Source organism: Anas platyrhynchos, chromosome 3 (assembly GCF_047663525.1).
Source record: "Anas platyrhynchos isolate ZD024472 breed Pekin duck chromosome 3, IASCAAS_PekinDuck_T2T, whole genome shotgun sequence".
Taxonomy (NCBI): Eukaryota; Metazoa; Chordata; class Aves; order Anseriformes; family Anatidae; genus Anas; species Anas platyrhynchos.
In genome coordinates, this window is record NC_092589.1 from 110,436,324 (window position 1) to 110,450,040 (window position 13,717).

Consider the following 13,717-nt stretch of genomic DNA (forward strand, 5'->3'; position numbering starts at 1 on the left):
TGCACCCCCAGGCAAACCTGCTGGAACCAGATGCTTGACTGGACACAAGGAGAGCTTCCTGCCCCCCAAAACCCTCCACTTCTTCCATCTGTCAGTTGTCTATGTGTTTCTGAAAATGTCCACTCTCTTAAATATTAAAAACTTTTTTACTTGCAGTTTCACTTTTTTTTTCATTAATATTTCCACTGTTTTCACATGTAAACCAAAAAGATTTAGATGTTTTCACTGAAACAGCAGTTCCAGACTAACACATTCTGTTCCCATTTTCCTCCCCAGTATATTTTAAAATATCGTAAGTCTCTACTTATTACAAGATATAAATATGTTAATAACTCCACAAGAAAAGAAGAAGCAATGCAAACACATGTCCTAGTGGCCGCATTATGAAACCAGAGCTCAACTTTCTTCACCACTGGCTGCCTCTGCGATACTGGAGAAAAAAAGAAGTTTTCTGTGTCTTAGATTTGTTCTTATTGAAGTAAGAACATATTAACTCCTTCACAGGATTGTTGTCTGCAAAACGTTTGAGCATTTTCTACAAAGAACTATGCCCTCTAAGTCGATCAAGGGGGTTACCTTTTGTACCAATATATAGAAGTCCCTTTTAGCAGTCTTCTGCTCTTCCCTAGCATCTTTCGTGGAAATCCTTCCTGCATCTCACTGCCAGCCCCTCATATTTTGACACAGAGCAGCCTTCAAAGTCTGGCAAAAGCTGCATCCCTGCAGAAGGTCCATTTGCATAGAGTTTAGGGATCCTGCCATGCCATATCTGAGGCTGCAAGCCTGCTAGCCCTCCTTTACATTACAAGGTGATGAGAAGATCCACCTGACTGAGAATCACAAATAAGGTCTCCTGAGCAGTGAAATCATCAGGAAAAATCTATCCCTGACATTTAGATAACCTGCGCTCCTATCCAGGACCTAGATCTGAAGCATGTGGGAAAGCAGGTCTTAGAAAGTGAGTGCTTTACTTGTTAATCACTGGAAAGTTTCCTGATTTAGATGCCCGAACTTCATTGCAGTGACGGAGTTCATTATACATTTAATTTAGGGGAATTGTTCATCTATTTAACTACATGCTAAACTTACTGGCTGAATCAGAGCCTGTGTTTTAAAGTCTTAATAAATGTCTATTAGTCTGGATACCGTTTCTCTTGCTATAGTTTGGTAAACATTTATTTATTAAAAATCTGAACTTTACAATTTGCAAGCAATTTTTATAGATGCCTTATAAAGGCTCATTCATGACTTGGAAAGCATCATGAATTATCACATCAATGTAAAGAAAGCTAAGACCATAAGTACATCTGTTTTCTAGAAAATAAAATTAAAAAAAAAAAAAAGTGTTTCAATTTCCCATTTCCTTAGTAAATGATCCTTACTTATTTGAAAAAGGAAAGCATTAAAATGCTCTGCCTCTGATGAGTTTTAACTAGATATTTTCAATGAATTATCCTGATTTAGCTGCCTGTCAAGATAATGGTATAAATTGCTCCTTCAATCTACATTTACAAACTGATTCAAACAGCTTTAGTATAGACTCAGACAAAAGTTAAAGGAATTTGATGTAAATCAACAATGAGATTAGTGTTCAGATCTGCTCTAACAGACAGGCTGTGCTGCAGCTGAACAGACTCATGTTTCATTTTCTTCTTTGTTTTGCTTTAATTTCCCCCTTTTAACTCTGTTTAAATTAGAAGTGCACAAGTGACAGTCTAGAAAGAATGCTCTGAAATAGATAACGAAATTATTACCTCAGGTACTGCATCTTAAAAACTTGCATTCAGTGAATGAAAAACTGAATTTTATATTCAGAAAATATATTTGACTGTTTCAATACATGAAGAATCAGGATTAAAAAAATGGGAATTTGAAAATGGCTTACATGTGATATAGACTTAAAAGGCAAAAATATTAATGATTTTATTAACAAACATCAATCAATATGACAAATGTTATTCTTTCCAGTTTTTCACTTCTCTTCTATAGAAAAGACTATTTTTCTTAACATGTTAACTTTAGTTTCATTTTAAATCATTTTAGTACTAGTGATCCTTATTTTATTTTGTTTATAGTTGAAAGCATTTAGGTGTTCTCTTACCTTTTAACAGCACATTCTAATACTATTTTACCTGTTTGATTACTTCAGAGCCATTTTTAGAAGAAAGAGGAACAGTAACAACTGGGTATAAATTTGCAGTATTCATGTTCTGCAAAATGATTAGAAGCCTTGAAAAATGTTGACATACCTCACTGTTCTGTTTTGCTCTGTTTTAAATATCGGTGCATTTATTAAAGCTGGTTGGAAAATTTAATCATATATAATATTTTTGTTTTTCATCAGATTTGAATTCTTTCCAGGTTTTTTAGGACTCTCATTTTTCTACTTGTCTCAGAAAATCTGTATTAAATGAGGTAGGATTTATTCCAAGTTATCCAATGCATATCTTCAAAGAAATATGTTATGCATATATCTTTTACAATAACTTATTATGTAAATAGTTATTAATACAGAATAGCTGGGAAAAGATTGCTTTAAAAAATGTTAATGTCTTAAAATGCTGCGTGAGAGAGATTTCAACAAACGTAGTGAATATCTTGAGCTATAGTTCATGCAATATTTTGTATTCATCAGATTTAACTCTTGAGGTATTTTCTCATATTTTGTTGTGGATACACGTTATCTGTTATTTTCCATAGCTAGAAATTAATTCCTGAAGGGCAAGATTTTTGCCTTTTTAACTTGCTGTGTGATACATGATTCTTCACTGACAATAATCTGGTTCGTACGTGTAGTGCAAAATCATCTGCGTGGAGAATGTGGATGCTCAGACTCTGATCTCACAGCTCTGGGCACAGAGGAGAGACGGCTGCAGTCACCCACAGCCCCACTCAAGCCCATGGCTCTGGTTCAGGACCCACGCAAGGAGCTGCATCAGGGTAAGGACCAGTTCAGAAACCTTGAACAAACAGATCGAGGTCGGGGGGAGTTTTGGGTGAGGGAGGTTTACTAATAACCAAATAGGCGGCTCTTCGACTTGGAGACCTGAAACCATCCCCTTCTGCCCTCAGCGTTAAGGTAAATCCCTAGCCAAGGCACCAGGTGTCAGAGACTAGTAAATTCCAAGTATGGTCCCAGAAGAGGCTTCATCTCTTCGTCTCCATTTCCAGAGCAGAGCTGAGCTGAGACTGGGCACAATGTCTGGAGGACCTGACCTCTCTCTACCGACTGTCGCCGTAGTGCAACCTGAGGAGGTGCTTACTTAAGCACTTCACATTTCCTCCGGCTAGGCAGGGTGGATCCAGGCACAGAAGTACTACAAGAAAAGTGGCACAGCTGGGTCACAGATTTTGCCAAGGATGCTTATTACAAGAGTGTTTATATGATTTAAGCTTGGAATGAAACCTTGATAGACAATGCTTCATTATTTCTTTTACCCTCTGAATAGCTTTCCCATCGGTCTCCTTGGTGGTAAGCCATGGTAAAGCCCAGTCAAGCACTGCATGTAAACACACATAAGTTGAAGCACATTGAGCAAGTCCTCCTGGAGTCAACAGGCTTGTTAAATTGGGATTACTTGGCCATGTGCAATGAGCACACTGGAGCAGAACACCCACGTGGTGATGCTCAAATGAAGGCCAAAGGTTTTGAAGGTAGTGAGGCAGCAGGCCACAGCAGCCCTCTAGGTAAGACAGGTAAGAAATGGTTGTAATTACTGCTTGAAATTGTTCTGGCTAACCACAGAGCTGCTAACTACCTTTCACTGCCCGAAGCTGCCCATATTCCCCAGGTAGGGTGGACTCCAGCCTGTAATTGTAGTGATTTCTCCCTTGCCAAAGGAACTGAGCTGAGGCAGCTTCACATGGGCTTACTCCAATGGAGAGAATCTGCTCAAACTTGGCAAAAAAACTCAGGAATATTGCTTTTAAAAAATATTTTAAGGCTGGTTTTAGGGGGAGGAAAGGTCAAATTGTGCAAGAACAAAGAAAAACAAACTTAAACAATAATAGCCCAACACCAGAGGTGCAAAGAAGGAAACAATGATTATCAAGGTCTCAAAGTCTGGCCAACACAGCTGAAACAGTTCTGATGCAGATCTTGGATTAAGTATGATACTAAGTGCAAGTAAGGGCAAAGTGCTAATTCCAGCTTTAGGGATCGCCGTTAGCTTAACTTATTCCAAACTCATTTTCCCCAGATTATACCATATCACCAATTTCTAGAGTGAATTATCAAAGCATAGACCAAGCTCAACCTAGTAAAGGCTGCTCCCTTTTTTTTTTTCTTTGTTTTACAGTACAGATTACAGTACACTGTATATTCCCCTTGACCTGTATTTATTGGTATCTTTTCTTCATATGTGTCACTTGTGGCCTTTCAACAGCAATACTGTCTAGGCCTCAACAACAACAGGAAGCATGCTGATGACAGATTGCTGTTTTCATCTGTGATTTAGCATCAGTCCTGCCCAGATTCTCTGAATTGTTTCACACTGCTCAGGAGCCTAAATCAACTCACTAGGCAATCCTGCCTCACAACACACAAGGCATCCTCCTTACTCGGGGCAACAGAACATGCGTAAGCACACTGAATGGATTGATTTAAGGACATACTGAAGTGTCTCTCTGATTTTCTGATTTGCAGCCTGAGGAAAACAGCTTTGCCATAGCAACATGGACCTGCCTACTAGTTTGGCCAGTCTGGAATTAGTGATGAAAATTAAGGCAAAATGAGGTCAGACACCACAGGAGTCATGAGTGTAGTAAGAGGTGAAGAAAGATCATGGCCTGTAGAATATGGAAAAAGACTACAAGTTCAGAAGATGATCTAAACCATATCCAAGATACAGGATGGGGCAAAGTCAGGGATCTAAGGGAAAGCAGGATTGATGCAGGATGTACAGGGCACAGCTATGATGTGGGAAGGGAGCAGGCAGGTCTGATGCAGGTTAGTGAGAAAGTAGAGGTCAAGAAAGGCATGATCAAAGTTGAGGGTGAAGACTAAGGTCCAGAGATAAGTAGGGCTAGGAGCCAAGCACAGAAAAGTATTTATGATGGTAAACGTAAGCTTTCTTTTGTTGTATCCACATCCTTAACCTCTCACTTCAGATTTCCTTCCTACCTGCCTGTGCTAACAGCCAGGCTGCCTCTGGGAAATTTAAAGAGCACAGATTTGTCCAGGGCCGAAGTGTGCAAGCAACCTGTGTCCATACCCTGGCACAGTTTAAAATACCAACACAGATATGTTCAGATACTCTGCAACCAAACACCCATTGAATGACCATTTTCTGTGCTACCAGTTTTATCTAGAACAGGGTCCATTCTGTATACAGAAGCCAATGCCAGTAGCTTGTTACAACTTCATATCCTCACTCATACTACTACAAGAACAGAGCTAGTATTACATCATTTTGAGAGTTTCAATTTGTAGCTTAAACGTTTTTCTAATAAAGGTTTCACGCCACATTAAAACTACCTTGCCAATGCACTCTTCTGGCATAACGGAAGGTAAATTACTCATTTGCAGCATCTTGGTACTGAAACAAGACTGGGGGCTGTGGGAGAGGAAGGCCACCAAGGGGCAGATCCCACCTCAAGCCTACAAACACCTTTTTGCAGCAACAAGTTCCCTAACCCTACCTTCCTCAAGTCCAAGAAAGGAAACTCAGCTTGACAAATGTTTCTCATCAGGCCATCAGGGTGTTTGTTAAGCAACAAAACCAAACAATCCTTTTCCATGGAGGACTGTGCTGAAAAGTGACTTTCCTTTTATAAACTGGCCCGAGTCTCTCTCAGTCATGTCTGTTTTCTATGTGTGATCATTGCAGGGGAGGGAGGGGAGTCAAAATGATTCAGCGCTTGGAGCCGCATCCAAGACTCCGCACAGCTTGGATCACCATCATGTTGAAAAGCGGGAGGATGACAGGAGACTCTGCTAGCAGAATGCCGCAGATTGTTTGCCCTTGCACTTAATCCACTTTATGCTTCCTCTCATGCCAACACTAGCAGCAACCAGCAGCTTTGAAACACTGGAGTTTTTGTCTAGCTCTTGCACACTATTTTGCTTCAATTTTTCCTCTCCGTGTTGGATTTTTTTTTTCTCCTTTGTGATATATTTGGTGGTAATGAAAGGTGTGCCTGTGAAAACAGTACTGACTACGGATTCAGTCCAGTTCACTGGGGAATACGGCACGAATTATACTGAAGGTATCCAGCTATTGTAGAGTCATGGAATAAATTGGGTTGGATGGGACCTCTGGAAGTCATCTGGTCAGAACTCATGCTGAAAGCTTCAAAGTTAGATCAGGTTGCCCAGGGCTTTGTTCAGTCATGTTCTGAAAATCTACAGGGATGGAGATTGTACAGCTTCTCAGGGCAATTATGGCTGTGGTTAACCACTGATTATGATTTTTTTTTCTTTATAGTCAATCAGGATTTCCCTTGCTGCATATTATGACTATTGTTTCTTGCCCTCTTGCCGTGAATACCTGAGCAGAGGCCAGTTCTACCTTCTCTGCAACCTTCCTTTGGGCAGTTGGACACAACAGTCAACTATTCCCTTAGCCCCTGTTCTCCAGGTTGACTAAGCCTGCCTCTCTCAGCCTCATCTTATATACCATGTATTCCAGCCTCCAGCCAGATCAGTGACCTTGACTGAACTCACGTGGGTTTGTCCATGTAATTCTTGTACCAAGGGGCCCAAAACTGGCCACAGTGCTCCAGACCCAGCAAGCAACAGATGGAAAGGAATAATAATTTCTCTGAAGCTGCTGGCTACATTTTTGTTGAAGCAGGGTGCACAGGAGCTTCACTGCCATGTTGGCACCCGATGGACTTCTGGTCCACTTGGTGTCCACCAGGAACCCCAGGTCCTTTTCTGCAAAGCTGCATCCCAGCAGCCGGTCATCAGTCTGTACTGGAGCCTGTGCTGGTTACTCCATCCCAGATGCAGGACTTTGGATTTTCTTTTGTTGTGCTTCCTGAGGCTCCCATTGACCAATTCTTCAGCTCTGTCATGTCTCCCTGCATAGCAGTGAAAGCTCCAGTGCACCCAATGCTCCCCTCAGTTGGGTATCATCCACACATCACTGGGGTGCCTCCCATCCCACCACCCAGGGCACTGATGAAGCTGTTGAGCCCTATCCACTTTATTACCAACAGCCAAGGAGTGTCAGACTTCAGCTCACTGACCTTCAATCACAGCAGTCCAGACAATTTTCCAATCACCTTGTATTCCACATCTCCCCATCCTGGCTACAGCTACGTCACCTCTCTTGCCTAGAGTGACACTAATGTCACTCCATGGTGGAGAAGCTAGTTGTAAAAGTTTGAGCACAGCGGATCAGAGGCAGGAGAGCTGGGCTGCATCCCAGTCTCTGCTGTGTGACCTCTGGTAAGTCACCCCAGCCACACAGACCAGATGCTACATGATGTTTAAATAAGTCAACCTATCCAAAAGATTATAGATGCAGCTGCATCTGGGGCCAACCAGCCCCTGCTCGTGTGACAGCTGTGCTAACACCACTGCCAACAACAGGAACCCATGCCCAGAACAAAAAAAAAAAAAAAAAAAAAAAAAAAAAAAACAAGTCCCACTCCAGCACCTAAGTCTTAGAATATTAAGTCCTCTTCTCTACAAAATAATGACAAGATGACCTAGACGTGTACACTACAGGAGTGCCAGTGGCAGCTCTTCAGTGTTGTATGTAAATTAAGAATAAAATAAAGTAGTCAGCCATAAAAGGTTTAGTGCCATATAAATCCACGTGCAAGGTGCTTTGTAGACAAGAAGCAAGCCATGGCAGAGACTGGATGATCTCTGAATGGTGCAGCATTCAGGATGCTGTCCTTGCTGTTGTCTTCACAATCTGCTGTATTTTGAGCACCAAATAATATTGGGTCAGCAGAAATGTGTGCCCAGCATCAAGATGCACAAAACCTGAATTATTTTAGACAGCTCCATGAAATGTCACAGGGGCTACACAGGGACCTACACAGAGAGGTAAGTTTCTGCAGAAATCAGCTGCAGAGAAGACAGTCAAAAGCCTCCCAGCAAAGCAGCATTAACAGGCCTTGATGTTGGCTCAGGCAGAATTTTTCATCCCATTGGCACAAGAGCCCAAAATGGTCATTCTCCCCATAGATAATGGCTCAGGAACATCATTGCCATAATTTCGCATTAGGATCTGGGGAGGGGATAGGCAGCTTTGTGACTATCTTGGCATTTGTTTCCTTCATGTGTCTGTAACACAGAGAAACACCCTGGGAGGGATCTCTGACCCCAGCAGCTCACCAGGTGTCCCAGTTTGGACCAGTGCTGTAAGAGCTGATCATCCAACATCATACACACAGCTCCAGCTCGTTCAAAAGGAGGAAAAGGGAGACACCTAATGGGAAAAGGCAAAAAAAGCACTCACAGCAAAAATGCACCAGCAACAGGAAAGTACTGATGGGCCCTGCAGGTTCCTCCCCAGTGGGGCCCGGAGGTGTAAGGACATTTGGGAAGGGGTCTGTCAGTGAAGCGTGGCTGGGCAGCAGTGTCTGCAGGGCGTGCTGCTGTCAGCCCTGAACCCACACTGAGGACAGGTTGTGGGCGGCACAGACGGCATTTCTGTGGCAAACCTGCCACCCACGCAGGGAGACAATTCTGCATGAAACCGAGAAGTCTTCCTACACCCAGCTGCATGGGGATGCTCTGACCAGCAGGCACAGGCTCCACACGCAGAGGGATCTGTGGGCAGCGCTGCTGCAGTGGCACCGTCACTGTGGTGGCACCGTCAGTGGCTACTGCAGTGGCACCGTCACTCTGCCCAGTGTCCCCGGCCATGTTAGGGCTGCACTGACAGGAGAGCATAGGCAGGGCAGAGGACCCTGCAAAGCCCCTGCAGCTGCTTTTTTTTAGCACAGATCTTCAAAATATGGCCAGCTGAGACAGCTGTTGTCCTAGCCATATCCCAAGAAATAACGTGTCACGCTTGCAGGTGACAGCAGTATCACCCATAACTCAATCTGGATAACTGGGGATAAAATAGTGCTAAAATAGTTTTGAAGAGCAACTAAACTCGTAAGGGAACAAAAGAGTGCAACACAGGTGGCATTGTATCTCACTGTGTCCTCACAGTGGACCATAAAGGCAGCTTCTTGTTCCCCAGGTCCTGCTGAGAGGATGGGAAGTCTGACAGGTCCTTCATGAAATGCAGGCAAATGTCCAATTGCTCTAGTGGGGCACCAAATTTTAGTTCTCCAATTTCTGCCGTTAGGAAAGCTGCTAATCCATCACAGCCACCCTGGGGAGCAAACACTATCCCCAGTTTGCAGCTGAAAGAACTGAGGTTGTCTTTCTGTCCCTATCCATCTGAGGGGACTCACGAGGTTGTGGCTCATCAAGCAGACAGACACAACAGCCAAGAGCAAAACAATGAGAACAATTAACAAGCAGCTCCAGCTGGTGGATCACCTCTACAGCCAAAGAGACAAGTGTGAAGATCTCGCTAGAGGGGAAAGCAGCCATGCAAATCATGAAGTGAAATCAGGAAGAAACCCCACAGATCACTGTTAATGACAGCTGCTCAGCAAGGAGCAAAGTGCTTCATACTGGTCATGGGCTGAAGCCCGCAGTTGTCCATGCTGGCCGTCATCTTAGACAGATGTACAGTGTTAGCTTGCCAGGGATTTCAAGCTTTTGTAGTCCTAACCCATGTTGCGGTAACTCGAGATAGGAAATAAAAAGCAACTTCTTGCCAGCATTCCTGGATGCGCTTCAGGGTGAGAACTGTCTGCTCCTCTCCGGCCAAGCCGTGCCTATAACAGTGTGACTCTCGGGAAGCACATCAGTGCTTCGTGGTGAAAATGTGACTCAGCAAGTTCTGAACTCAGCTGGATCCTGGAGACGGCCGATGGTGCCTGACACGGAGGCGAAATACCACCGACCGGCTGATGGTAGCTGGCCTCCACGGGAGGCAGCTTCCCCGGCCCCATGAGCTGCAGCGAGGGCAGGTAGAGGGGACCAGGTACGGGGCAGGGCGGCACTGCAGTAGGAAGCACAGAGATATTGTGAAAAGAGGTGGGAATGAATAATCTCAATGAAGCATCTAATTCTTTTAACACAGCCCCTTTTTCTTCCCAGTTCTCACTGGTGAGAGGCAGCACACACTTGGCATGGGGCACTGTGGGTAGCAAGAAGGGAAGAAGCAGATCTGGGCCCTGTAGGCCCCGGATCTGGAAAGCCTTTACTCATACATTTAAATCTTACTGAAATAAATGAGATTTAAGCAAGAGCTTAATAGCTGTGCTAAACAGAAGTGCCCTTTAGATCTCAATAAATGTTAATTATCTGTATTTCCTTCCCAAGATGTCTGTCTGTGAGGATAATTTCATAGTCTCCAAGGTACTCAAATACTTTAGTGACAAGGCTGTGCATTTAGGCAGACAGCTCTGAACCTCTGAGACCTCCGTTCTGCCACAAACAGTGCATTTATTTCCCTGAAATAACCTCCAGCTATTCCAGCAAAGGCTACTGCTGAGTGCAGCACTGCTCCTCGGGAGGAAGACGACAGGCTCCAGACTTAGGCTGCCAGCTTGTTCGTATCAAGACTTCGCAGACAGCTCTGAAGACATCCATTGAGCCGGCATCACAGGCGCTGCAAGAGCATGCATTGGGTGCTCCACCTCCTCCACCTGCATGGAAAAAAAAGCCACATGCCCTTGATGGAACATAAACCCCTGCAATCAAATACCAGAGCTAGGTGGGGGGAAAGTCAGGCGAATGAATTAGATCAGATTCCTGCACGCCGTGAAGGTCACTCCATTCAGGGCTTGCTGGAGGGAAGGTGGGAGCAGCGTCGATCCTCCAGGGAGGGTGCCAAGCTACCAGTCTCCTGTCGATTAATCCTGGGGAGCGGGAGGCTGTGGAGAACACCCTGCCAATTGCAAATGTGGTGATGGGGCATTGGGGGCATATATACGCATCATTAGTCATCCACAAGAATTTTGTTTTTGTAACCTCTGCATTTTTATCTGTCACTTCTAGCAATAAATATGCACTCCCGCCAGTGATTTGACATTACACTTGCTTTGGATGGTTGCCTTTCCCAAATATTAATAGTAACTCATTGTGGACACAGCATTGGTATTTAGTTAGATCAGACCAGCTTCTTTTAAAAAACAACTTTTCGTATAAAGAGAACAGATGTTTTTAATTTACACAAAGAACAAAAACAAAGTTCTATTGTTCAGTTACAGTGAACACAAACATTACAGGCACACAGAAATTAACACCAATAGCACGTTAAAAAAAAAATAATAAAATTGAAAGCCCACCATTATACAGGTCTGCTTGTTTGTGCTTTTTCCACCACTTAAACAATTTAGTGGCATGCAATGATAATAAGTGTTGTTTTTTGGAGTGCATACGAACTTAAGTGTGGCATACTTTAAAGGTTAAAAATGACAAAAACACAAGGGCACTTTCTAAACACACATTATACAGACAATAATAATAGTAATAGCTTTATAATAACAAACGAGGAATGTAAACCCTCATAGTCCAGGGTATAAGCCAACTACTAGCTCATGGGGATAGGAAGAAATTACCTCTTTCAGCCGATTATTCTGTAATTGTTCCTTACAGGGTATTTTTTTGTCTGTAACATCTGCACACAACAGTAAGGCCTCAGCCTTATGCATGCATATGAATAAGGATGGAGTGTTTTAGTTGCATCAACAAGGTTACCTTGAGGTACCGTATGAAGTTAAAACAGAACTATGCTCCTTTTCCCCTGGGACTTAAAAGCCCTTTGCACTTACAAGCTCCTGGTGTATGCAAAGAGCATGCAGGGCAGAGCTTGGGCACATGCCCCTACTCTGGTGGTCGAGCCCCTTCCAGAGCAGGAATGCTCCCCTGCAGTTGAAGATCGCTGGCACTTCTCTGTGTCTCACAGAGGCACAGCCTGAGAAAACATGTCTCGGCAATAAAGCTTAGCATCATTCCCATTTCTCATCCACTGAACCTGCAGCCTGGATACCTAATTCTCAGCTTACTCCACGGCTCAGATCTTCCAATCAAAAAAGGTCTAGCACCTCCTTCTTGAAGATTTTCCTTGTGTCTCTAATTGGTTGTCAAGTCTTAGGTCACCCTTTTGGGCAGCTATTTCTAGGTTTAGAAACACAGAAATAGCAATATTTCTGTCTCTATTTCAGATTTACCAGTCCTGCAGCTGCAAGAGGACAAGGAGGGCAGGATCTCTTCTCTTGGCTTCTCCCATTTCTGAAAAAAAATATTCTGCTTTTGGTACATTAAAGCCAGACTTCACCCCTTTCCTTTCCCATTTATTGTTCATTGATTTCTTTTTGCCCTACAATGGGTCCCATTTTATTCCATTCTACACTCCAATATCAAACTGTAAGGCTTACTTAAAATCATCATACGGGATCTAGTGAAAAAAAAAAATCTTCCATTTTAACCAGTTGGAAATAAAGTTATAATTGACTTCATAAACAAAAAAAGTGAAAAATGAAAAAGTCTCTTTCTGTAGGATTTAAGTAACCTGGGGATTTCAGTGCCACAGAACAACAGAAAGACAAACACTGTGACTCAAAGGGTTGGAGCCTTTTTCAACCACCAAAAGCAAGCCTTGCGGGGAGAGGTGCTATACGTATGCTGCTCCAAGTGGCCGTTTTTAAACATTCAATCACATCATATAATGCAAAACCCAGTTCCAAACCCATGAAAGAAAAAAAAAAAAAAAAAAAAAAAAAAAGAGAGAGAGAAAGAAAAGAAAACATTACATTCATACAGTACCTTTCAGCTCAAAAGAACCCAAGCCATGAATCATCTTATCCACCACAGAATACCATCACCTCAATGTCAAAACACAACAGCTGTTTATTACCCTACAAGAACATTATGATGGGTGCTCTTATTCAGCCAGAATAGCAAGGAAAACTGAGCAGACAAAATACAACCACCTGTAATGCACAAGTTTATCCTCCCTACCTTTATAACAAGTACAAAAGGGACTTTAGGGACCACAAGCAGCCGATGCCTCCAGCCACCCAATGCTAACAATGCTTCCCGCAGCACTTAAGTGATCTTTGCAAGCCAAGACCATTTGACCTGGACTTGCTTTGCTTTGCTTGGTTGACAACGAGGCCAACAGCTGGCTATCACACACTGACCGCAACTGCTATATCCCATCCAAAGTCGTGTCTGCCATATTTAGAGCCGTGATTAATGCCAGAAACAAAGTAATCACGGTGGTCCGAGTTGCACAAAGTTGTACGTGGAAATTCATCTCCCCATTGCTTGTGCAAGGAGTGCATGCTAGCTGCTGTTGTGTACCTGTCGTGCTGGCTGGCTGTTCATTAATAAATTGCAATCACACTGTTTCAAACACGGCTCCCTCAGACCTTGACTCCCAGTATCTCGGAGAGATGCTACATGGCTCTTGGAAGTGGCTTATCAGAATTGGAACAGCTTGCTGTCCAAATATACTGAAGTTTTCACTCAAAAATCAAAATCTCATTGTTACACCACACTCATCACTGTGGTATCTGAGCACCACCATTTCCAGCCGAATTCCAGCCACAGCTGGATTCAATGAAGAGTCACTCCGAGTCCGGGGACGCAGAGTTACCGCAGGCGAGGATCATGCGGCGAGTTCTGTGTGGGCTTATGAGAAGTTTGTTGCAGAAGTTGGACCTCAGCTCCTGCCGAATG